At 46.0% G+C, this 23,275-nt stretch overlaps 1 pseudogene; it reads right to left on the bottom strand.

Annotated features, from left to right (window-relative positions):
• Positions 1–410: 410 nt before the first annotated feature.
• LOC122466904 lies at positions 411–12,895 on the bottom strand (annotated as a pseudogene).
• Positions 12,896–23,275: the final 10,380 nt, after the last annotated feature.

Here is a 23,275-nt window from a genome sequence, read left to right as displayed (position 1 = left end):
GAAGAAACGAAAGAGTGTACGGCCTTTCTGAAAAGCTAAAGCCAATTTCTTTATTTTTAAAATTTTTATTGAATGTCTTGTTTATTTTCGAGAGACAGAGAGTGAGTGGGGGAGGGGCAGAGGGGCAGGGGGACAGAGGATCCAAAGTGGGCCCTGCACTGAGAGCAGTGAGCCCAACGTGGGGCTTAAACTCATGAATTGTGAGATCATGACCTGAGCTGAACTCAGACGCTCAACCAACTGAGCCACCCAGGGGCTCCTAAAGCCAATTTGCACACTTATTGGATATCAGACTTTTTTTTTTTCTTTTCTTTTGTTTCATCTTGACAGTAATGGGCAGGTGTTCCTATCGGATAACCTCACCCCTTTATTTTGCCCACATCCCCTTTATTTATTTTTTATTTTTTTACAGTCTTGAAGCCTTTCATTTTTTTTACATTTATCATGCCGTGAATTCGTAGGGAATGGGGTCCAACAGCTCAGGCTCCTTTCCACTGGTTCTCACAAAGTGTGCTTCTCTGGGTGGGGCAGGCTGGCAGTTGGGTTGAACCCCAGTACCTTTCTCCTTGGCTTTCTTCTTTTTCTGACCATTTTCCTTCACACGCTTCAGGAAGCTGTCCCGGCTCGCGGAGTGCTTAATGTGCTCAACACGTACATTAGTTCTCTTAGCAAGAATCTTGCCCTTCACGTGTCTGTTTCCAACAATGCCAACAGCATGCTGGGTGACACTGTAGACTCTTCCGGTTTTGCCATGGTGACATTTGTGGGGCATTCTTTTTGGAACAGCGCCCATTCCCGATGTCCACAATATCACCTTTCTTGTAGATTCGCATGTATGTTGCCAAAGGAACAACTCCATGTTTTCTAAAAGGCCCAGAGAACAGATAGCGAGTACCTCTCCTCTTTCCCTTGTGTTGGTCGTTTTGGCCAATCACTGGAAGATGACGGTTCTGGCCGAAAGGCTATTTATTCATTTTTGAGAGAGAGCACAAGTGGGCAAGAAGCAGAGAGAGAGAGAGAGAGAGAGAGAGACGCACACAGAATCCAAAACGGGCTCCAGGCTCTGAGCTGTCAGCGCAGAACCCAGTGCTGGGCTGGAACCCAACAACCCACAGATCATGACCTGAGCTGAGGCTGAGGCGTAACCAAGGCAGCCACCCAAGCGCTCCTGCCCTTATCCTTTTAAAATTGCAGGTTTTGGGGCTGAGCCTGGGTGGCTCAGTCGGTTACGCGTCCGACTCCGGCTCAGGTCACGATCTCGCGGTCCGTGGGTTCGAGCCCCGCGTCGGGCTCTGTGCTGACAGCTCGGAGCCTGGAGCCTGTTTCAGATTCTGTGTCTCCCTCTTTCCCTGACCCTCCCCTGTTCGTGCTCTCTCTCTGTCTCAAAAATAAATAAATGTGTAAAAAAAAAAATAAATAAAATTGCAGGTTTTGTAATTCATTCAACAAGTGTTTACCGATGGCTTGTGATGTGCCATCAACTGTGCCAGGAAACTGCTCAGGGGAAGAAGAGAGAATTTCAGGTCTGCAGTTTTGCTGGAAGTGGGCTGGGATGCCTGGGGCGGAACAAGGCGTGAAATCTGGCTTAAAAGAAAGAAAAGTTTCTTCTAGTAGGGTAGCTGTGGTGGTAAAGATCAGAGCCAACATTTGTGGGATGTCTACTGTGTGTTAGGCACTGAACTAGGTGCCTTACATGATAGATATATTTTAAAGTTTATTTATTTTGAAAGAGGGGGAGGACACATGCGACTGGGAGGGGCGGAGAGAGAGAATCCCAGGCAGGCTGTCGGTGCACAGGAAACAGGAGATCATGACCTGAGCTGAAATCAAGAGACGCTTGACCAACTGAGCCACCCAGGTGCTCCGAGTTATATATTTAGTGATCAGAAAAAACCTATGACATAGTTACTATCAGAGTGCAGTCACCTCTAGGTGCAATTAGCCTCCCTGAATCCTGTATATGTGTGTGGGGAGAAAAGAGGAAAAAGAAGAATTCTTTGAATTATATGAGCGATCATGTGCATTATTCCAGGGCAGAGCTTTGGTGGCCCCTCCCTCCTATCCTATGATAATAGAAAGGATGTTCAAGGTTAATTTTTTTTTTTCAACGTTTTTTATTTATTTTTGGGACAGAGAGAGACAGAGCATGAATGGGGGAGGGGCAGAGAGAGAGGGAGACACAGAATCGGAAACAGCCTCCAGGCTCTGAGCCATCAGCCCAGAGCCCGACGCGGGGCTTGAACCCACTGACCGCGAGATCGTGACCTGGCTGAAGTCGGACGCTTAACCGACTGCGCCACCCAGGCGCCCCTGAATATCTCTCTTAAATTTAATATGTTACCATGTTTTATTTCCTTGACACAGGTGCACGCTATGAGCGCTTTGCTGTATCATTTATTATCTTTTATATGGATCGTTTCCTCCAAAGAACACAGAGGTAAGCAAACTCTAGGAGAGGCGCTGAAGATTGCAGTGAAGTCTTTCACCAGAGGGCCTTTTAAATTCCAATAGATGATAGACTGACTTAGATGTGTGGGATGTTCTGTTTGGAGACGGGGGAAAGAAATCTGGAAGTTTATTCCAAACTCAAGATTCTGCAACTATCTCGTTGTGACACAAACTTTCTTGATCATGGAAATCACTTGCTAAAAAACAAGCACCAAAAATAAACACGCAATCAAACAAAAAATACGGTGCACATAGTAGGTACTCAGTAAATATTTGCTCAAGAAATGATCAAAATAAAAGAATTACAATTTGGAAAAACAAAATGTAGGATCCGATTTTTGCTAACAACTCCCCAAACCATGTGTGTTTCTGTCTTTATGTATGTATACACACACGTCCGCCCCTACGGGTTTTTTTTTTTTTTTAATTTGAGAGAGACAGAGAGAGAGAGAGAGAATCCTAACCAGGCTCCACACTCAGCATGGAGCTCGACGCAGGGCTTGAACCCATGACCCTGGGATCATGACCTGAACTGAAATCAAGAGTCAGACGCTCAACCAACCGAGCCACCCACGTGCCCCATCCCTACAATTTTTAGTGTATGTTTGTATAACCATAGGTAAAATATTTAAAGGTGTTTAACAAACTATTTAAAATAGTCCTCTTTGGGGGCACCTGGGTGGCTCAGTCAATTCAGCGTCCGACTCTTGGTTTTGGCTCAGGTCATGATCTGTCAGTTTACAGGATCAAACCCTGAGTTAACTCTACACTGACAGTGTGGAGCCCGCTTGGGATTCTCTCACTGTCTCTATCTGCCCCTCCCCTCTATCAAAAATAAACAAACATGTTTAAAAAAAAAGAAGAAAAGTAGTCCTCTTGGGGGAGAAACTATTTTTGCTTTTAAAGTCCTTGGATTTTAATAATTTAACAATAAAAGTCAATTATTTTAATAGTCAACTTCAGGGGCGCCTGGGTGGCGCAGTCGGTTAGGCGTCTGGCTTCAGCCAGGTCACGATCTTGCGCTCTGTGAGTTCGAGCCCCGCGTCAGGCTCTGGGCTGATGGCTCAGAGCCTGGAGCCTGTTTCCGATTCTGTGTCTCCCTCTGTCTCTGCCCCTCCCCCGTTCATGCTCTGTCTCTCTCTATCCCAAAAATAAATAAACGTTGAAAAAAAAATTTATAAAAAAAAAAATAGTCAACTTCAACAATTTACTACTACTACTACTACTAATGGTTAATAGTGTGGTACTTTCAATGATGGAGTAAATGGGATAATTTTAATAATTTGAAAAAAGAAATGTTGGGAAAGCGATGTTCTTTTTTCTACAGCTGTGAGCCAACTAATTTTCTTTTTTTAAAAAATACACTTGAGAAGTACTCATCAAATGCCTGCCTTATATACTCCCAGTGTCAGTCATTCTTGGAATACACGGAAGCCCATTTCTGCCCCGGAGACACGATCTGGCCAAAGACGTGTGCTACTCCTGGGTGAAAACGTAACAATATGCCATTGAAATCACACCTCAGGACGACAGAAAGGAAGTCTGGATTACTGCCAGGGAGGGATGGCAGGGGAAAGGCATCCAGGTGGTGGGTAGGGAGAAACCCGGGAGGGATCAGTGAGAGAGACAGGGATTTAAAAAGGCTTAGTCTAACAATCCAATAGAAAAATGAGCAGAGTGTCTTTCCAAGAAAGGGAAATTCAAGTAACCCTTAGACACAGGAAGACCCCAGCCTCACCGCAGCGCGAGAGGGACAAATAGAAACCACCGTGTTGGAACATTTCCCGTGTCTTCAGCGGGCAGAGGAGGGACCAGGGTTGACGCGTCCCATGAGCCTGAGACTCTGGGAAGCGGGCACACCTCCCATGCAGCCAGGCTGGACTGTCAACTGGTAAGGTCTCCAGGGAGGATAACTTGGCAGTGAAACCCACATTAAACAGGCACATGCCCTCCGACCAAGAAATTCCTATCCTGCGGTTATTCTCTAGTTTACTTGCACATGGTCACCATGACCTACGCACGAAGCTGGTCATTAAGGCATTCCTGGGAGAGCAAAGATTGGGGGAAGAAAAGCAAACTAAATGTCCATTACAGGGGACTGTTTCCATCAATTACAGTCGAGCCACGCAACGGGATAATTTGTAGCCACTGGAAAAAGAAGTCTAACGTATTGAATGTGCCAGGCGTTGTTCTAAGTCTTATGCGCTTAACTCTTTTAATCTTCTCAACAACCCTCTAGAGTAGGAATTTTATTTTTTCTAAGTTTTTATTTAAATTTCAACGAGTTAACACATATAACATAGGTAGGAGCGCCTGGGTGGCTCAGTGGGTTGGGCGTCCGACTTTGGCTCGGGTCATGATCTCGCAGTTCGTGGGTTCGAGCCCCGCGTCGGGCTCTGTGCTGTCTGCCCAGAGCCTGGAACCTGCTTCAGATTCTTTGTCTCCCTCTCTCTCTGCCCCTCCCCTGCTCGGGCTCTGTCTTTTTCTCTCTCTCAAAGATAAATAAACATTTATTAAGAAAAAAACCCCATATGTTACAGTAACCCATAACATAGGTATTTTAGTACTGTCACTCCCACTCACAGATGAGGAAACTGAGGCACAGAGAAGTTTAGTAACTTGCCCAACGTAACATAGCTAAGACCTAACCAAAAAAAAAATCAAGGTATAGTATAGTCTGTAGAGCATGTTCACATTTGTGCGGAAAAGAGTAAAAAACAGTATGCACGTGTACGCGTGGATATCTAATCTAGTATGTTTGTCTATACTTGTATGCACATCTATGCTTTTGTTTAGAACGTCTCTGGCAGGAGACAGGAGAATCTGAGTATCTGCTAACTATGGCTGCTTCTGGGGATGGAAACTCAGTTTCTGGAAGACAGAGTAAGGAGCCCGGTTTACTTTATACTGTATGGAATTTTGTATCTGCTGAGGTTTTGTACCACGTATTGGCAGGACCCACTGAGCAACTGCAAACCTTTAGTTAAAAAATCCTTTAGGGGCTCCTGGGCAGCTCAGTCGGTTAAGCATCTGACTCTTGATTTCCGCTCAGGTCATGATCTCCCGGTCTGTGGGACTGAACCCCTTGTGGGGTTCTCTCTCTGCCCCTCCCCTGTACGCATACTCTCTCTCTTTCCTCTCTCTCAAATATTTTAAAATTTTTAAAAATTAAAAAAAATCTTTTTTACTTAAAACCATTTTTAATGTTTATTTATTTTTTACAGAGAGAGAGCGAGCGAGTGCGCACGAGCAAGTGGGGAAGGGGCAGAGAGAGAGGGAGACACAGAATCCAAAGCAGGCTCCAGGCTCCGAGCTGTCCGCACAGAGCCTGACGTCAGGCTTGAACCCACAAACCGTGAGATCGTGACCTGAGTCAAAGTCGGACGCTTAACCGACTGAGCCACCCAGGCGCCCCTAAGGAGATCTTTTTTTTTTTAATTCCATTTTTATTTTTGGTAAAAAAAAAAATATTTTTTTAATGGAAGGGGAAGGAGCTGAAAGTCCTTCTTCCAGGTTCTCTCTCAAGTTGTCTGTCCAGTGTGGTAACTGTTAGCAACACGTGCCATGGCAGCACTCGAAATGTGGCTGGTCTGGATCAAGATATGCCATGCATGTAAAGCATCCATCAGATTTCAAAGAAGTATGAATAAAGAAAAGAATGTAAGGGGCGCCTGGGTGGCCCAGTCGGTTAAGTGTCCGACTTCGGCTCAGGTCATGATCTCGCGGTCCGTGAGTTCGAGCCCCGCGTCGGGCTCTGTGCTGACAGCTCAGAGCCTGGAGCCTGGTTTGGCTTCTGTGTCTCCCTCTCTCTCTGCCCCTCCCCCGTTCATGCTCTGTCTCTCCCTGTCTCAAAAATAAATAAAACGTTAAAAAAAAAAAAGAATGTAAAATATCGAATTAACAATTGTTTGTATTGGGGGCGCCTGGGTGGCTCAGTCGGTTAAGTGTCCGACTTCAACTCAGGTCATGATCTCGTGGTTCGTGAGCTCAAGCCCCGCATCGGGCTCTGTGCTGACCGCTCAGATTCTGTGTGTCTCTCTTTCTCTGCCCCTCCCCTGCTTGTGCGCTCTCTGTCAAAAATAAATAGACATTACAAAATTCTTTAAAATAATTTTTTGTATTGGTCACATGCTAAGACGACATTTTAGCTATATTGGGTTAAATAAAATATATTACTAAAATTAACCTCATCTGTTTCTTTTTGCCTATTTAAAAGAGAGTTGCTAGAAAGTTTAAAATTACACATGTGGTTCACATTATATTTCTCCTGGATGACATGGGTCTGAAGGTCTCTTATGGTCTACTGATAACACAAATGACATCGTGATTTACATTTGAAAAGGGCTTGCCTAAAGACTATCTGCACAAGTCTTCTTTGCAAAACTCTGGGGAGATAGGAATTATTATTACTGTTCCCCAGTTACAGAGGAGCAAGCCAGCGTTCATTCAGAGCCTTTTATGCGTTCTTTCGAGTCATGCTTGCAATGCACACTGAGCATTCGGGAAGGACGTGGACATTTGCAGTATGAAATGCAGGGGGACCTATTCCATTTAGTTTCTTTGTATCAGCTGCAGATAAAATAACTCTGGTGAGCGGTGACGCATGATAGAAACGATGCTTAATAAATTACATGTGTCCTGTTTCGTACTGGTTCGTCACGTGGCACTTTGTCCATTTTTCCCATCAAGGTCTTCTTTTTCTTTTTTAATGTTTATTTACTTTTGAGAGAGAGAGTGAGAGAGACAGAGAGAGACAGAGACAGAGTGTGAGTGGGGGAGGGGCAGAGAGAGAGAGGGAGAGAGAGAGAGAGAGAGAGAGAGAGAGAGAGACCCAAGTGGGCTCCATGCTGCCAGTGCAGATCCCGACTCGGGGCTTGAACCCGTGAGACCATGAGATCATGACCCGAGCCAAACCAAGAGTCGGATGTTGAACCAACTGAGCCACCCAGGCGCCCCTGATTTGTCTTTGAATGAATGAATGTAGGTTTCATATAAGGAGCCTGTGTCCCATACATCCTACCTTTCTTCAGGACATCTTGGTGAGGGGCAGCAGGAAGAAGGATGTCGAATATGGAAAAAATTCAGCCATGGAGAAGTTGATTGTCACGGCTGGAGCTGTGTGACAGTGAAATCTGAGTTGGGAATACATCCCCCAAATCAGAATATTCAGGGAGCGGATGATTTTGGCAAGGACTCAAATGGTTACAATCCCAGTTAGCTGACATTCACAATGGAGTTAGATTTTTGTGCCCAGGATCAAAGTCGGCACTCAGGGTAACAGTTGCATATATCGTGTGATTATTTTATATGTCACGACAGAAGAGAAAAAAGGCTTTCAATGAAACTATGACAGACTATTGCTTACAGAGGTATCCTCATTTCAGAGTTGTTAAAAAGTGGGCAAAAAGGTTTGAATTGTGGGGCGCCTGGGTGGCCCCGTTGGTCGCACATCAAACTCTTGATTTCGGCTCAGGTCATGATTTCATGGTCGTGAGATCAAGTCCCACGTGGAACTCCAGGCTGAAAGCACAGAGCCTGCTTGGGATTGTCTCTCTCCACGTCTCTCTGCCCCTCCCTTGCTCGCATGTGCACGGATGCGTGTGTGCTCTTTCAACGTACATAAACATTGAAAAGAAAGGCTTGACTTCCACTCAGTGAAATGCAGGGTCATGCGGCGCCTGGGTGGCTCAGTCGGTTGGGCGGCCGACTTCGGCTCAGGTCATGATCTTGCGGTCCGTGAGTTCGAGCCCCGAGTCGGGCTCTGTGCTGACAGCTCAGAGCCTAGAGCCTGTTTCGGATCCTGTGTCTCCCTCTGTCTCTGACCCTCCCCCGTTCATGCTCTCTCTCTCTCTCTGTCTCAAAAATAAATAAATGTCAAAAAAAAATTAAAAAAAAAAAAAAAGAAATACAGGGTCACAGGTACCTCTGAAATCCTCTTAGGAAGTCCCCCCCGTTGAGGGAGAACAGCTCTGAACGATTGTCTCTTTGAACAGCCGCTGAGACAGGGTTGGAGAACGCAGTCATTAGGGTGCATCTTTTTTTTTTTTTTGTCTTTCAGTTTGCTCAAGTTTAATTTTTTTTAATGTTTGTTTATTTTTGAGAGAGAGAGAGAGAAAGAGTGCAAGCAGGGGAGGGGCAGAGAGAGAGGGAGACACAGGATCCGAAGCAGGCTCCAGGCTCCTAGCTGTCAGCGCAGAGCCCGACGCCAGGCTCGAACCCGCGAACCGTGGGTTCATGACCTGAGCCGAAGTCGGCCGCTTAACTGACGGAGCCACCCAGGCGCCCCAGTCTGCCCAACTTTAATACACTGTGCTCTCTGGCCTGGTCAGTGGCATCTCTAGAAAGTAGCAGCCCATCCCCATGGTTACTGGATACCGTTAGAGTGCATCTTTAAGCACCTGGGCTGGAGGCGAGCCGCTGACGTCTGGAACCAAGGCTGCTGGAAGAAACAGCACAGTCAGAGGCTCTTCCTCCAGGGTCACGTCAGGGCATCACGTGCACTGTAACTTTATTCTCTGTCTTGATTTTTCCCAGCTCCTGCGGTTGGATTTTTCCGGAAGTTAAACGTTCATGTGATGCAAGTGTTTACCCTGTGCCGGGAACTCTATTAAATACCTTCCGTGCTGATTAAATCATTTGATGCTCCCATATGCCTGCATGTGGTGGCTATCAGAACCCTCAGTTTACACGTGACAAACTGAAGCACAGAGAGGTTAAGCACAGACCAAAAGTTGCACAGTGGAGGATTCAAGAGCGGGTAGGACAGGCCAAGCGCTTGATGCTCCATTTAAGGAAGATAGCATCCTGGGTGCCTGGGAGGCTCAGTCAGTTAAGCATCTGACTTTGGCTCAGTCCACGATCTCATGGTTCGTGAGCTGGAGCCCCACGCTGGGCTCTGTTGTCAGTGTAGAGCCCACTTCGGATCTTCTGTGCCCCCACCCCACTCCTCCCCCGCTCACGTGTGCTCTTTCCCTCTCTCAAAAATAAATAAACAGGGGCGCCTGGGTGGCGCAGTCGGTTAAGGGGCCGACTTCGGCTCAGGTCACGATCTCGCGGTCCGTGAGTTCGAGCCCTGCGTCGGGCTCTGGGCTGATGGCTCAGAGCCTGGAGCCTGTTTCCGATTCTGTGTCTCCCTCTCTCTCTGCCCCTCGCCCGTTCATGCTCTGTCTCTCTCTGTCTCAAAAATAAATAAAACGTTAAAAAAAAATTAAAAAAAAAAATAAACATTTTAAAAAATTAAAAAAAAAAAAAAGGAAGGTGGTTTCTACTGGCAATGCCACGTAATCAAAGTCCAAAAGGCAAAACGTAAGAAAAAATATCCTCTGTATAGTCCTTCCCAAACAGCTGGAAAATTGTGGCAAATTTTAGAAAAGGGACAATGACACTGAAGAGGTTTTCAGCTAAACAAGCCTGAATGGCCAACTTTCACCAGCCGGGGGGAAGCACATTTTTCTTTCTTTATGCAATAATTCCTTGATTGAATTTCGGAAGGTCATGAATATATCAACGGTCTGCTTGCTCAATAGTTGTAAGAGAGATAACAAGATGATTTGCAAATAACACATTGAGATTCTAAGATAACAGTCCCAAGATTAACGTACACATTATATGAAAGATATCCAGGAAAGAATTTGTAGCTGGTACCTGGGTGATACGGTGATGTTTGCTGGCTCAGCAGAAATGAATTAGAGGCAATTTTAAGCTTTTGGGGGAACTCTGGGTGTCGTTTAAACCTATAGTCACTTGGGGTGCCTGGGTGGCTCAGTCGGTTGAGCGGCCGACTTCGGCTCAGGTCATGATCTCACGGTCCGTGAGTTCAAGCCCTGCGTCGGGCTCTGTGCTGACAGCTCGGAGCCTGGAGCCTGTTTCGGATTCTGTGTCTCCCTCTCTCTGACCCTCCCCCGTTCATGCTCTGTCTCTCTCTCTGTCTCAAAAATGAATAAACGTTAAAAAATTAAAGAAAAAAAACCCCTATAGTCACAGTAAAAAGAATACTAAAAGCAATCTTCCTTTTGCATTCTCAAGAAAGAATCATAAAAATAGCTAAGAATTACTTATACAGCTCTTTATTTTCCCTTGACAGATGATTATTTTTTCCTAAGCTACAACTTGAATCTCTATTTTTACTGATTGAGTGTATTCATGTTTAAAACCTAAAGAAACATGACTATGAAGAGTATATGATTTGCCAGCCACTGCTAAGTTCTTTACAAATATTAGCTCCCTCACTCCTCCCAATAACCCAGGAGACGTGGTCAGGTACAGTTTATGTCTGTTTCATGGATGGGGAGACTTAGGCTCAGAGAAGCTATGCAACTTTCCCAAAGTCACACAGCTAATAACTGATAAAGCTGGAATTTGAGCCCAAATCGATATGGCTTAGAGGATCTTTAAAAAATTTTTATTTATTTTACTTTTATTTTTTCTTGAGACAGAGAACATGCAAACGGGGGAGAGGAGCAGAGGGAAAGAGAGAGAATCTTAAGTAGGCTCCATATTTAGCGTGGAGCCCGATGTGGGGCTCGATCCCATGACCCTGGGATCATGACCTGAGCTGAAATCAGGGGTCGGTTGCTCAACGGACTGAGACACCCAGGCACCCTGACCTTTGTTTTTTGTTTACTTTTTAACAAGTTTTCCTACATTGTCTGCCTGGAAGCCACACAAACCATCTCTCCATTTGCTTTGAAAACAGTCAGAAAAATTATGGAAAATTTGAAAATTAGGAAATTGGTTCCTGCTATGGACTGAACTGTGGCCACCAGTGCAGAAGTCAGTTATGTGAATGCCTCAAGCCTGCTCTATAATAAGATGCCTTAAAGTTTAAATGCGCCAAGAGAGGGTGACACTATGAATATCCCTGCATCAGGATGTTTTCAACAAGTACCAATGGATGGTCTAAATTTGGCTCAAATAATAGGGCCATGTTTTACTTCACTTAACAAGAATCTGCTCGAGGACTGGTTCAGGAGATCACCTGTACCATCTAGAAACCAGTCCTCTCCAGCCTTCTAGCCTATCACCTGCCCTATTGGCTTAGTCCCTGTGCAGGTGTCCTCACGATCACAGGATAGCTGCTGCTGCCCCAGCACTTCCTCCCACTATCGGGTCAAAGGCAGGACAGGAGGCCTCTATCCTTGAGCACCCATCTTTACAGAGGAGGAAAACCTTTCTGTAAAGCCCCCTAGCAGGTTTCCCCTTTTATCTCTGCGGCCAGAACTAGGTTACATGCCCACTTCTAGAACTATCTCTGGCCGAAGGGCTCGATGGACGGGTGGAAACGTAGTGGGAGGATACTTTCCTTGAATATCCCCCTCCAGGTGCCTGAATTAAATTGCTCTATCTGCTAGCGAGGAAAGAAAGGGGAAGCAGCAGGTGGGTACGCGACAACTTCAGCCACAGTATCGTTCCAGGAAAACCGCTGGGCGGTGGCAATTCACTTCAGAAGTCCCCAGACTCTCTGCTGCATTGTCCCATGTCTTCGTATTTCAGTCTTGACAATTACCTTCCTGCCGCCAGTGAGGTAAGGTGAGGCTCTCACCTGCAAGGCAGGACTGCTCCATTACAAAAATATGCCCGGGAATGACAACACCCAATTACAGAGAGTCAAATTTGTGAGACCGGCAGGGTATATTTTAACTAGTAACTCAATTGAGGTTACCGAAGATGGAAAGAGATAAGTTTAAAGAGCCTTAAGCTTGACAAAGAAAAGGGCATGGAATCAATTTGTATGTAAATCGCTCCCGGTCAGAAGTTTCCAGAAGGTGAGAGTTGCACAGAACACATTTTCTTCTGGGTTAAAATGCTTCCCAAGACCGTCCTGCCTGTTTATTTTTTTTTAACGTTTTTTTTTAAATTTATTTTTGAGACAGAGACAGAGCATGAGCGGGGGAGGGGCAGAGAGAGAGGGAGACACAGAATCGGAAGCAGGCTCCAGGCTCTGAGCCGTCAGCCCAGAGCCCGATGCGGGGCTTGAACCCACGGACCGCGAGATCGTGACCTGAGCTGCAGTCGGACGCTCAACCGACTGAGCCACCCAGGTGCCCCCCCGTCCTGCCTGTTTAAAAGTAGCTGAACACTGATGTCAGGAGTTTAGAGTTTGATTTTTAATTTCTTTAAATGTTTATTTATGAGAGAGAGACAGAGTGTGAGTGGGGGAGGAGGCAGAGAGAGAGAGAGAGAGAGAGAGAGAGAGAGAGAGAGAGAATCCAAAGCAGGCTCCAGGCCCTGAGCTGTCAGCACAGAGCCCGATGCTTGAACTCAAGAACCTCAAGATCCTGACCTGAGCCCATCCGGCGCCCCAGTTTAGAGTTTACTTGTGGAACAAGAGAAATGCCATCTGTCTGGCTGGGCTACAGGGAACGAAGAGAAAAGCACGCAGGGCACTTTCCGTCCTTACCAGTTCTCTTTCCACGATGGACCGTGGTTCCACACCGTGTACCGCCATCCGCGGGCAGAAGTGATAAAAGAGGAAGTACTTTGCACAATGCCCGGCTTCTAGCAGGTGTTCCGGTCCCGGAAGCCGGGCATTGTGCAAAGTACTTCGGTGTGTAAAAGTGGCATCCCAACCTGGGTGCCACGAACGCAGCCACCCGATGACGGGGGTCCCTTCGTTGGGCCCATGTGACAGAGGAGCTAAATTGTAGTTTAGCACGGGTAAGGAAACTCCTAGGAGTCGGAACACTTCAGCCTCAGTTCTGGCCCTACTACCAAAAAGCTATAAAACTGTAGGGGGTTGAACTGTGGTCCCCAAAAGACAGGTCCAAGTCCTAACCCCTGTGAGCGTGACCTTTTATCCCTTGGAGTTAGGATTTGGGCACCGATAGTAAAGTTGAGGATCTCTAGATGAGATGATCCTGGCTTCTCTGGATGGGCCCTGAATCGAACGACAGAGGCCCTTTAGAGAAGACAGGGGCTCCTGGCTGGCTCAGTTGGTAGATCTTGCGCTCTTGAACTCAGGGTCGTGAGTTTGAGCCTCCTGCTGGGGGTAGAGATCGCTTAAAAACAAAATCTTAAAAAAAAAAAAAGAGAGAGAGAGAGCGCGAAGGCAGAGATACAGAGACGAAGTCCACGTGAAAATGGACGCGTCGGTCGGAGGGATATGCTGGGAGCTGGAAGGATCAGGAAGGATTCTCCCCCAGAGACTTTGGAGGGAGCATCACCCCACCTCCACCCTGATTTAGGACTTCCGTTCCCCACAACTGTGAGAAAATAAACTGCGGCTGCTTTAAACCATCCAGTTTGAGGTCATTTGTGCCGCGCCCGAGGGAACCGACACAATATGACCACAGGCCGAGGCTCGGGGCTCTGGTTTCCTCCTGCCCAACGTGAGAGCGGTCGGGACCAGTGGTTCTGGGCGTGAGACCCGGACTGGGACCAGTGTCGGGGAGGGGCATGTAACATAGGTTCTCAACGGAGGGGGTGAGGGTGAGGGGCATGCAAACCAGAGGTTCTCAATGGGGGGTACGGGGGGAGGGGCATGCAAACCAGAGGTTCTCAATGGGGGGGGTACAGGGGGAGGGGCATGCAAACCAGAGGTTCTCAATGGGGGGTATGGGGGGAGGGGCATGCAAACCAGAGGTTCTCAATGGGGGGGTACAGGGGGAGGGGCATGCAAACCAGAGGTTCTCAATGGGGGGGTACAGGGGGAGGGGCATGCAAACTAGAGGCTCTCAACTGGGGAGGGGGTGAGGGTGAGGGGCATGCAAACCAGAGGTTCTCAATGGGGGGTACGGGGGGAGGGGCATGCAAACCAGAGGTTCTCAATGGGGGGGGTACAGGGGGAGGGGCATGCAAACCAGAGGTTCTCAATGGGGGGTATGGGGGGAGGGGCATGCAAACCAGAGGTTCTCAATGGGGGGGTACAGGGGGAGGGGCATGCAAACCAGAGGTTCTCAGTGGGGGGGTACGGGAGGAGGGGCATGCAAACCAGAGGTTCTCAGTGGGGGGGTACGGGAGGAGGGGCATGCAAACCAGAGGTTCTCAGTGGGGGGGTACGGGAGGAGGGGCATGCAAACCAGAGGTTCTCAATGGGGGGGTACAGGGGGAGGGGCATGCAAACTAGAGGCTCTCAACTGGGGAGGGGGTGAGGGTGAGGGGCATGCAAACCAGAGGTTCTCAATGGGGGGGTACGGGGGGAGGGGCATGCAAACTAGAGGTTCTCAGTGGGGGGGGGATATGGGGGGAGGGGCATGCAAACCAGAGGTTCTCAAAGCGGGGGCACAGTTCTACCCCCCCAGGGAACACCGGCAAAGGCGGCAGGTTTGGTTTCCCCGGTTGTGTGAAAAGGGAGGAGGGATCACCATTGGCACTTGGTGGGCAGAGGCCAGTGGTGCTGCTGAACCACGGGACATCCCGCAACAGAGAGTCTCGCGACCACAAATGCCCGCAGTGCTGAGACGGGGACACCCCGATGTATATACCAGGCTAAGGTGCTTTCTTACAAGCAACGTCTTAACTGAATGTTCACAGCTGCCTTCTTAAGGCGGGGTTTATTGGTAGTATTTTTCCGATTTCACAGATGAGTAAACTGAGGCTAAGGGAAGGGAAGGGATTTAACCCAAGGCCGCAGAGCAAGGAGGTGGTGGGTAGAGCTGGTATTTTTGCTTTGAGATTTTTGCTTTGGTCTTTAAAAAGTATATCTAGTTCTGTTTATTCAGTTTATCCTGAAATTGTCTTTCCCCCCCCCCCCCCCCCCATTTTTGGTATTACAATACCGATTTTAAAAAATATTTTTTCTTTTTATTTATTTATAATATTTATTCCTGAAAGAGAGACAGAGAGTATGGGTGTGAGCAGTGAAGGGGCAGAGAGAGAGAGGAGACAGAGGATATGAAGTGGGTTCTGCACTGACAGCAGAGAGCCTGTTGTGGGGCTTGAACTCACGAACTGTGAGATCATGACCTGAGCCGATGACGGCCACCAGGCTCTTTTTTTTTTTTTTTTTTTTTAGGTTTATTTGTTTGAGAGAGAGAGAGCACAGCCACGCAAGAGGGGGAGGGGCAGGGAGAGGGAGAGAGGGAATCCCAAGCAGGTGCTGCACTGGGAGTGCAGAGCCAGATGTGGGGCTCAAACCCACGAACTGTGAGATCATGACCTGAGCTGAAGTTGGATGCTTAACCCACTGAGCCACCCAGGGGCCATTTTTAAGTGGAATGATGATGTTGGTAGATGCTACTCTTTTGATTTAATGTCCCTTTGGTTTGTACAATAAACAGAAATTCTAGATCTTACAAAAAACATTGTTTGGGGGAAATTCTAATGATCTGAGACATCCTGCAGTTCCGGGGGAACCACCCGAAGAGGTCGTCTGTCCAGCGTCTTCAGGTTCTAACACAGAAAACATGTTTCTGCCCAGTTGAGTGTCCACGAGATTCTTGAGGACACTAGGAACTCTACCTGTAAGCATTTACCAGACATCAACTAGTGACCTGGACAGGATAACGTCTATTTTGACCATCACCGACTTCATGAGAAATAAACACGGCTTGTTTGGTACCAGATATCAAGACAACCACGACTCACATTTTGACTTTGGCTCATTCCAAAGCCAATTTTGTTTTCTCCTTTACTCGTCTGTTCGTTCATTCATTCATCCATTCATTCAGTAGCGACGACTTTTGGAACTCGTGTTTATGTGCCTGACCTTGTGTTAGGGCTGCAGACCCTGCCATTGTGGACTCTTCACTGAAATGCAGGAAGAGAAGATATAATGAGATCTTTTCAAAGTAATGGAGTTAATTCAAACTGATTGTGCCTGGTCTTCTAAGCACTTTGCACGTATTTACCCAGTTGAATCTCCTAATGACGTCTGGGGTAGGCGCTACGGGTGTCACCCATTTTACAGATAGGAACCAAGGTACAAATGTAGTTATTTCCACGCCATAACATGTGCAAATGCATCATTACTATTGTTGTTTTAAACAACTATCTTTTTTTTTTTTTTTAATTTTTTTTTTTTTTCAACATTTATTTTTGGGACAGAGAGAGACAGAGCACGAACGGGGGAGGGGCAGAGAGAGAGGGAGACACAGAATCGGAAACAGGCTCCAGGCTCCGAGCCATCAGCCCAGAGCCCGACGCGGGGCTCGAACTCCCGGACCGCGAGATCGTGACCTGGCTGAAGTCGGACGCTTCACCGACTGCGCCACCCAGGCGCCCCTTAAACAACTATCTTTAATAGCAATTCAAAATGAGAAAACAACAGGGGCACCTGGGCAGCTCAGTCAGTGGAGCCTCTGACTTCAGCTCAGGTCATGATCTCCCAGTTGGTGAGGTCAAGCCCCACGTGAGCCTTTGTGTGACAGCTTGGATGGAGCCTGCTTCGGATTCTCTGTCTCCCTCTCTTTCTGCCCCTCCCCCTGCTTGCACTCACACTCTCTCAAAAAATAAATAAACATCAAAAGAAAAGAAAAGAGAAGAACCCCCAAAAACAAAACAGAAAAAGAAAAGAAACGAAGGTGCGATACCTTACGTATATTATTTAAGGTCCTGGTAGAAACAGCATTTGAAGCTGTTGTAATTGCACAGTCCACGCTTATAGCCACTGTTCTAACCTACCTTTCTGTATAGAAGGAATTATAACACAAGATAATAATTAATACCTGCTTTCCTTTGTTCACCTCTTACTACTGCCAAGAACATGCTTTGTTCCATCAAAGTCTCCCGGCATCTTGATGCCAGGTTAGCATTTTCATGATTCCCATTTTACAGATGAGAAGACTAAGGTTGAGAGAAGTTACGTGATGGCTCTCGAACCACCCAGCTCTGTAGAGGCATGAGCTTTGCTGTCCGAGAGCTGGGTTTCAACCCTGGCCCTGTCACTCTCTGGCAGGGTGACCTTGGGCAAGTTATTTAAGCTTTCTGAGCCTCAGTCTCCACACCCTGCTACAAAAGAATTCCTACTTATGGCTTTGTTGAGAAGATTAGATTAGAACAGGCCAAGGCAGAGGCTCCTGGGTGGCTCAGTCGGTTGGGTATCTGACTTTGGCTCGGGTCACGGTCTGATAGTTCGTGGGTTCGAGCCCCGCGTCGGGCTCTGTGCTGACAGCTTCAGAGTCTGTCTCAGGCTCTCTCTGCCCCTCCCCCTCTTGTGCTCTGTCTCTAAAATAAATAAGCATCAAAGAAAAAAAAATTTTTTTTACATGGATGGGGAAAAAAAATCAAAAGAAGAATAATATTTCCTAACACATGAAAATTACATGAAACCCAAGTTTCAGCGTCTAGAAATAGACTCTTACTGGCCCAGAGCCCACCCCCTCCTTTACACACCTCTTTCGCCTGCTTTCACGCTAACAGCAGATCACACAGTTGCCACAGAGACCATAAGGCTTGCAAAACTCACAGTATTTACTCTCTGACCCTTCACAGACAAAGTCTGCCGACCCCTGAATTAGATGACACATATAAAGTCCATACAAGGTACTCAATAACTATTATCATAAATTACAACAAAAAGTGATGTGGCAAGAGAAATTTTCCTGTAGATCTGAAGTTGGTGTTTAAACTTACAGTGAAGTTTGGTAAGATTTGTCATTATTTGGAGAGAGAATGAGCAGTTATCCATTGAGTGACTCAAAAGCCCGAAGATACAGGGAATTAATGCTTATTTATTTATTTAAAAAATTTTTGTAAGTTTATTTATTTTTGAGACAGAGAGAGACAGAGCATGAACGGGGGAGGGTCAGAGAGAGAGGGAGACACAGAATCGGAAACAGGCTCCAGGCTCTGAGCCGTCAGCCCAGAGCCCGACGCGGGGCTCGAACTCACGGACCGCGAGATCGTGACCTGAGCTGCAGTCAGACGCTTAACCGACTGAGCCACCCAGGCGCCCCAATGCTTATTTATTAAATAGAAATCTGTGTGGCCCAGCTGTCAGCTCTTATCACATGCAAATATGTGCATTTTTACTCTTGTTGTAGGCATTTCTATAGGCTTTATATTTTTTAAAGACTATTTTCTTTTTTTTCTTTATTTGTATTATTGTTACTTTTTAACTATGACATTTATTGTCATTTGGTTTCCATACAACACCCAGTGCTCATCCCAACAGGTGCCCTCCTCAATAGCCATCACCCACCCTCCCTTCCCTCCCACCCAAGATTATTTTCTTAAAAAAATTTTTTTAATGTTTATTTATTTTTGAGAGAGAGACAGAGTGGGAGCAAGGGAGAGGCAGAGAGAGAGGGAGACACAGAATCCAAAGCAGGCTCCATCCAGGCTCTGAGCTGTCAGTACAGAGCCCGACGTGGGGCTCAAACTCACAAACAGTGAGATCATGACCTGAGCCAAAGTTGGATGCTTAACCGACTGAACCACTCAGGTGCCCCAAGACTGTATTTTGTTATGGTTTACCCCCAAATAAAAAGAAACCTCAATGTCCAACAATGAGGCAATCATTAAATAAGCTTGGGTACATTTGATATTCAGTAAAATCATATGCACCTTCTATAAATGAGCATGAAGACAACTTCTTAGCAATATAGGAAAGTGATTATCATATAATGATAACTGATAAAAATAGGATCTACATTTTGTAGAAACAGAAATATGTATATTTATATATGTATGAATGTTATGTGTATATTATATAACATTAAAAGGAAATATCCACTCAAATGTAAATAGAAATTAAGAAGGACTCTGGGCGCCTGGGTGGCTCAGTTGAGCGTCCGACCTCGGCTCAAGTCATGATCTCACAGCTTGTGAGTTCGAGCCCCACGTCAGGCTCTGTGCTGACAGCTCAGAGTCTGGATCCTGCTTCCGATTCTGTGTCTCCCTCTCTCTCTCTCTGCCCCTCCCCTGCTGGCACTCTCTTTCTCTCTCTCTCTCTCTAAATAAATAAACATTAAAATAAAGAAAGACTATAAATAAAAAAAACAAAACCAGAATTGTTTTGTATACGGTAAGATTCAAAGGCTATGCTGTTAGTTTTCTAATTTTTTTAAGTTTTTATTTATTTTTTGTTTAAGTAATATCTACCCCCAATGTGGCGCTCAAATTCATGACCTCAAGATCAAGAGTCACCTGCTCCCCCAATGGAGCTAACCAGGTGCCCCAGTTTTCTATTGTAATTTTAAAAAATAGAAAATTACATCATTGTTGGTCCCCTAAGTCATTTTATTATTTAAAATGATAAATCTAGGGGCATTTGGGTGGCTCAGTCAGTGGAGCATGTGATTCTTGATCTCACGGTAGGTTTGAGCCCCATGTTGGGTATAGATATGAGTCCAAAAAGAAAAATCAATAAAATCTTTAAAAACATAAAATGAGGGGCGCCTGGGTGGCTCAGTCGGTTGGGCAGCCGACTTCAGCTCAGGTCACGATCTCGCGGTCCGTGAGTTCGAGCCCCGCGTCAGGCTCTGGGCTGATGGCTCAGAGCCTGGAGCCTGTTTCGGATTCTGTGTCTCCTTCTCTCTGACCCTCCCCCGTTCATGCTCTGTCTCTCCCTGTCTCAAAAATAAATAAAACGTTAAAGAAATTTAAAAATAAATAAAGAAATAAATACATACATAAAATGATAAATCTATATATTTTACTCACAGAGAAGTTTGTTAATTATTTAAGACAGCACAGTTTTAAATAGAAAGTTAAAATTATGCTCACGTTCTCCAACCCCCACGGTTTTTTAATATCACCTTTTTCTCTTAGACAATTACAACCAACTGGAACTTACCAATTGTGCATTTTCAAAGAAACCTAACCTGTGCTACTAGTTTGACAAGTCTTACCCCGTCCTGGAAGCAAGGGGTGGGTTTTATAAATAGCCAGTTGTTGTGGCTCAGAACTAAATCAAACCTGTTTTTCCAGGTTATAAGTCACCTTTTAATTATGCAAATAAAAGTACTACCGAAAAGTTAGGTCAGGAGAGGAAAGTCTGAGTAATTAATCCTGGTAAATATGTTATCTTTTTATGTGAGCCTGTATTTCACCAACGGGGCGACCTTAAAGTTAAAGCCAAATGGGGGGCGCCTGGGTGGCTCAGTCGGTTAAGCATCCTCCTTCGGCTCAGGTCACGATCTCACAGTCCGTGAGTTCAAGCCCCGCGTCGGGCTCCGTGCTGACAACTGAGAACCTGGACCCCACTTCAAATTCTATGTCTCCCTCTCTCTCTGCTCCTCCCCCACTCACGCTCTGTCTCTCTCTCCTTCAAAAATAAATAAGAACATTAAAAAAAAAAATTTTTTTTAAGTTAAAACCAAGTAGACTTATCGGACAACACGATTAAGGACCTTAACATCCAGCTGAATGACGCCATAAAAGACTGTGTTCTTTTTTACTTATCCGTAGGCATCCTGAGTTGAGCTTCTTTACTCTAAACCGCCAGTTAAAAACATTCGTGTTCATCAGTGTTCACAGAGAACTCTGATTTTCTAATGACTCTGTTTTTAGTCTCATCGTTGGTATCTGCTTCAGTGAACACTGACACGCATGTGCATGAAAATAACAGCTCGGGCCCCTGGGGGCTCAGTCAGTGAAACGTCTGACTTTGGCTCAGGTCGTGATCTCACGGTTCATGAGTTCGAGTCCCGCATCGGGCTGTGTGCGGACAGCTCAGAGCCTGGATTCTGCTTGGCATCCTGTGTCTCCCTCTCTCTCTGCCCTTCCCCCACCCCGTTCACGCTCTCTCTCAAAAATGAATAAACGTTAAAAAAAATAAAGAACAGCTGTTATTGCTGAGTGGTAGGATTTGGGGTGATTTTTTATTTCATTTTCCCATATTCTTCTAATTTTCTTCTATGAACGGGTGCTACATTTATAATAGACTAAGTAAAAACATAAACATAAAATACTTAATTGACCTATCATTTAATGCATTCAGCTACTCAGTATGGATCATCTTGTGTACCCCCTCACTTGTGCCTCTTTTTAGAAGAGGCTGCAAGCTCACAGATAAATGAGCCGACACATAGAAAAGTATTTTGCAAAGCACGGATCCTTAAAAAAGGGGCTCCATCGGTTAAACATCCGACTTTGGCTCAGGTCACGATCTCGCGGTTGGTGGGCTCGAGCCCTGCGACGGGCTCTGTGCCGACGGCTCGGAACCTGGAACCTGCTTCGGATTCTGTGTCTCGCTCTCTCTCTCTCTGCCCCTCCCCTGCTTGCACTCGGTGTGTGTGTGTGTCTCTCTCTCAAAAATAAACATTTTTTTTAAAACCTTAAAAAATGTGCTCATAGTCCGATGGGCCTGCACAGGCCATTTTCCTTTCCTGGGTGAAACAGGTGGGCAGACCACAGTTTGCCGATAGTTGGATATGGAAATGTACCCATTGGCAGGCTCTTTGCGCTGTTTGGGTCTCAACTCTGCCCTGGTGTGGAGAGAACAACCACAGCGCCTCAACAACGTGTGAGGCTATGTGTCAATAAAAATGTGTTTAGGGGCTCCAGACCGGCTCCGTTGGAAGAACATGAGACTCTTGATCTCAGGGTTGTGAGTTTGAGCCCCATGTCAGCTTAGCGATTACTTAAAAACAAAATCTTTAAAAAAAAAAAAGGAAAAATGTGTTTATGGACTCTGAAATTTAAACTTTATGTGATTCTCCCATGTCACAAAATATTGTTCTCCTTTTGATTTTTTCCAACCATTTAAAAATGGAAAACCCGGGGCGCCTGGGTGGCTCAGTCGGTTGAGCGTCTGACTTCGGCTCAGGTCATGATCTCACAGTCTGTGAGTTCGAGCCCCGCGTGGGGCTCTGTGCTGACACCTCGGAGCCTGGAGCCTGCTTCGGATTCTGGGTCTCCCTCTCTCTCTGCCCCTTCCCCACTCATGCTCTGTCTCTCTCTGTCTCAAAAATAAATAAAAACATTTAAAAAAAGAAATTATTTTAAAAATGGAAAACCCGTGCTTAACCCATACATCGTGTTAAATAGGTAGTGGGAGATAGTTTGTGGACCACAATTCTGGAGTTCTCTCCTAAAAGACATAAAAAGGAAGCAGAAGGCCACGGGAATGGGAGGACCTCCAATCCAGTGTTTCCCACTAGGCACCTTCATAATTTTTGCCAAATCTGAGTAGCTCATATTTTACTTAACGTACACAAAACAGTTTAACTCGTGTTCTTTTACTTACACAAATGTATTTTAAGTCAATTTATTTAGTTTTGAGAGAGAGCACGCACACCCGAGCGGAAGAAGGGCAGAGAGAGGGAAGGAAAGAGAGAGAATCCCAGGCGGGCTCAGCACTGTCAGCGCGGAGCCCAATGCGAGGTTCAAACTCACCAACCATGAGGTCATGACCTGAGCCGAGGTCAGATGCTTAGCCGATGGAGCCACCCAGGAGCCCGCAAATTTATTTTCAAAGGAAATTTTACATATCACTACCACAAAGGAAGAAGTCAGTATCAGTTATCATAAATAGGAGATAATAGTATAAATACATTAAAGATCTGTTAGCATTACACACAGACTTTCTCCTTAACGTAATCAGTTTTTGAGACAGACAGAGAGAGAGAGAGAGAGAGAGAGAGAGAGAGGGAGAGAAAGAGAGAGAGAGCATCAGTGGGAGAGAGGCAGAGAGAGGGGGACAGACCCTGACAGCTCGGAGCCTGGAGCCCGCTTCGGATTCTGTGTCTCCCTCTCTCTCTGTTCCTCCTCCGCTCATGCTCTGTCTCTCAAAAATAAATAGACATTAAAAAATGAACAAACAAAATAAAATCTGGCTGGTGAGTGAACCATATTTTGCATAGAATAAACAAGAGGGTCACAAATCCTCACTGAGTGCGTCTTAGAGAATAAAACAGGACTGTTTTCGAGGGCAAAATGCGGATTCCTACTTAGCTTGCTTGTTTGTTTGGGGGAACAACATATCTGTATTAGGTTTAGGAAGTTC

This window comes from Prionailurus bengalensis, chromosome A3 (genome assembly GCF_016509475.1).
Source record: "Prionailurus bengalensis isolate Pbe53 chromosome A3, Fcat_Pben_1.1_paternal_pri, whole genome shotgun sequence".
Lineage (NCBI taxonomy): Eukaryota > Metazoa > Chordata > Mammalia > Carnivora > Felidae > Prionailurus > Prionailurus bengalensis.
This window is presented reverse-complemented; position numbering and strand designations above follow the sequence as displayed.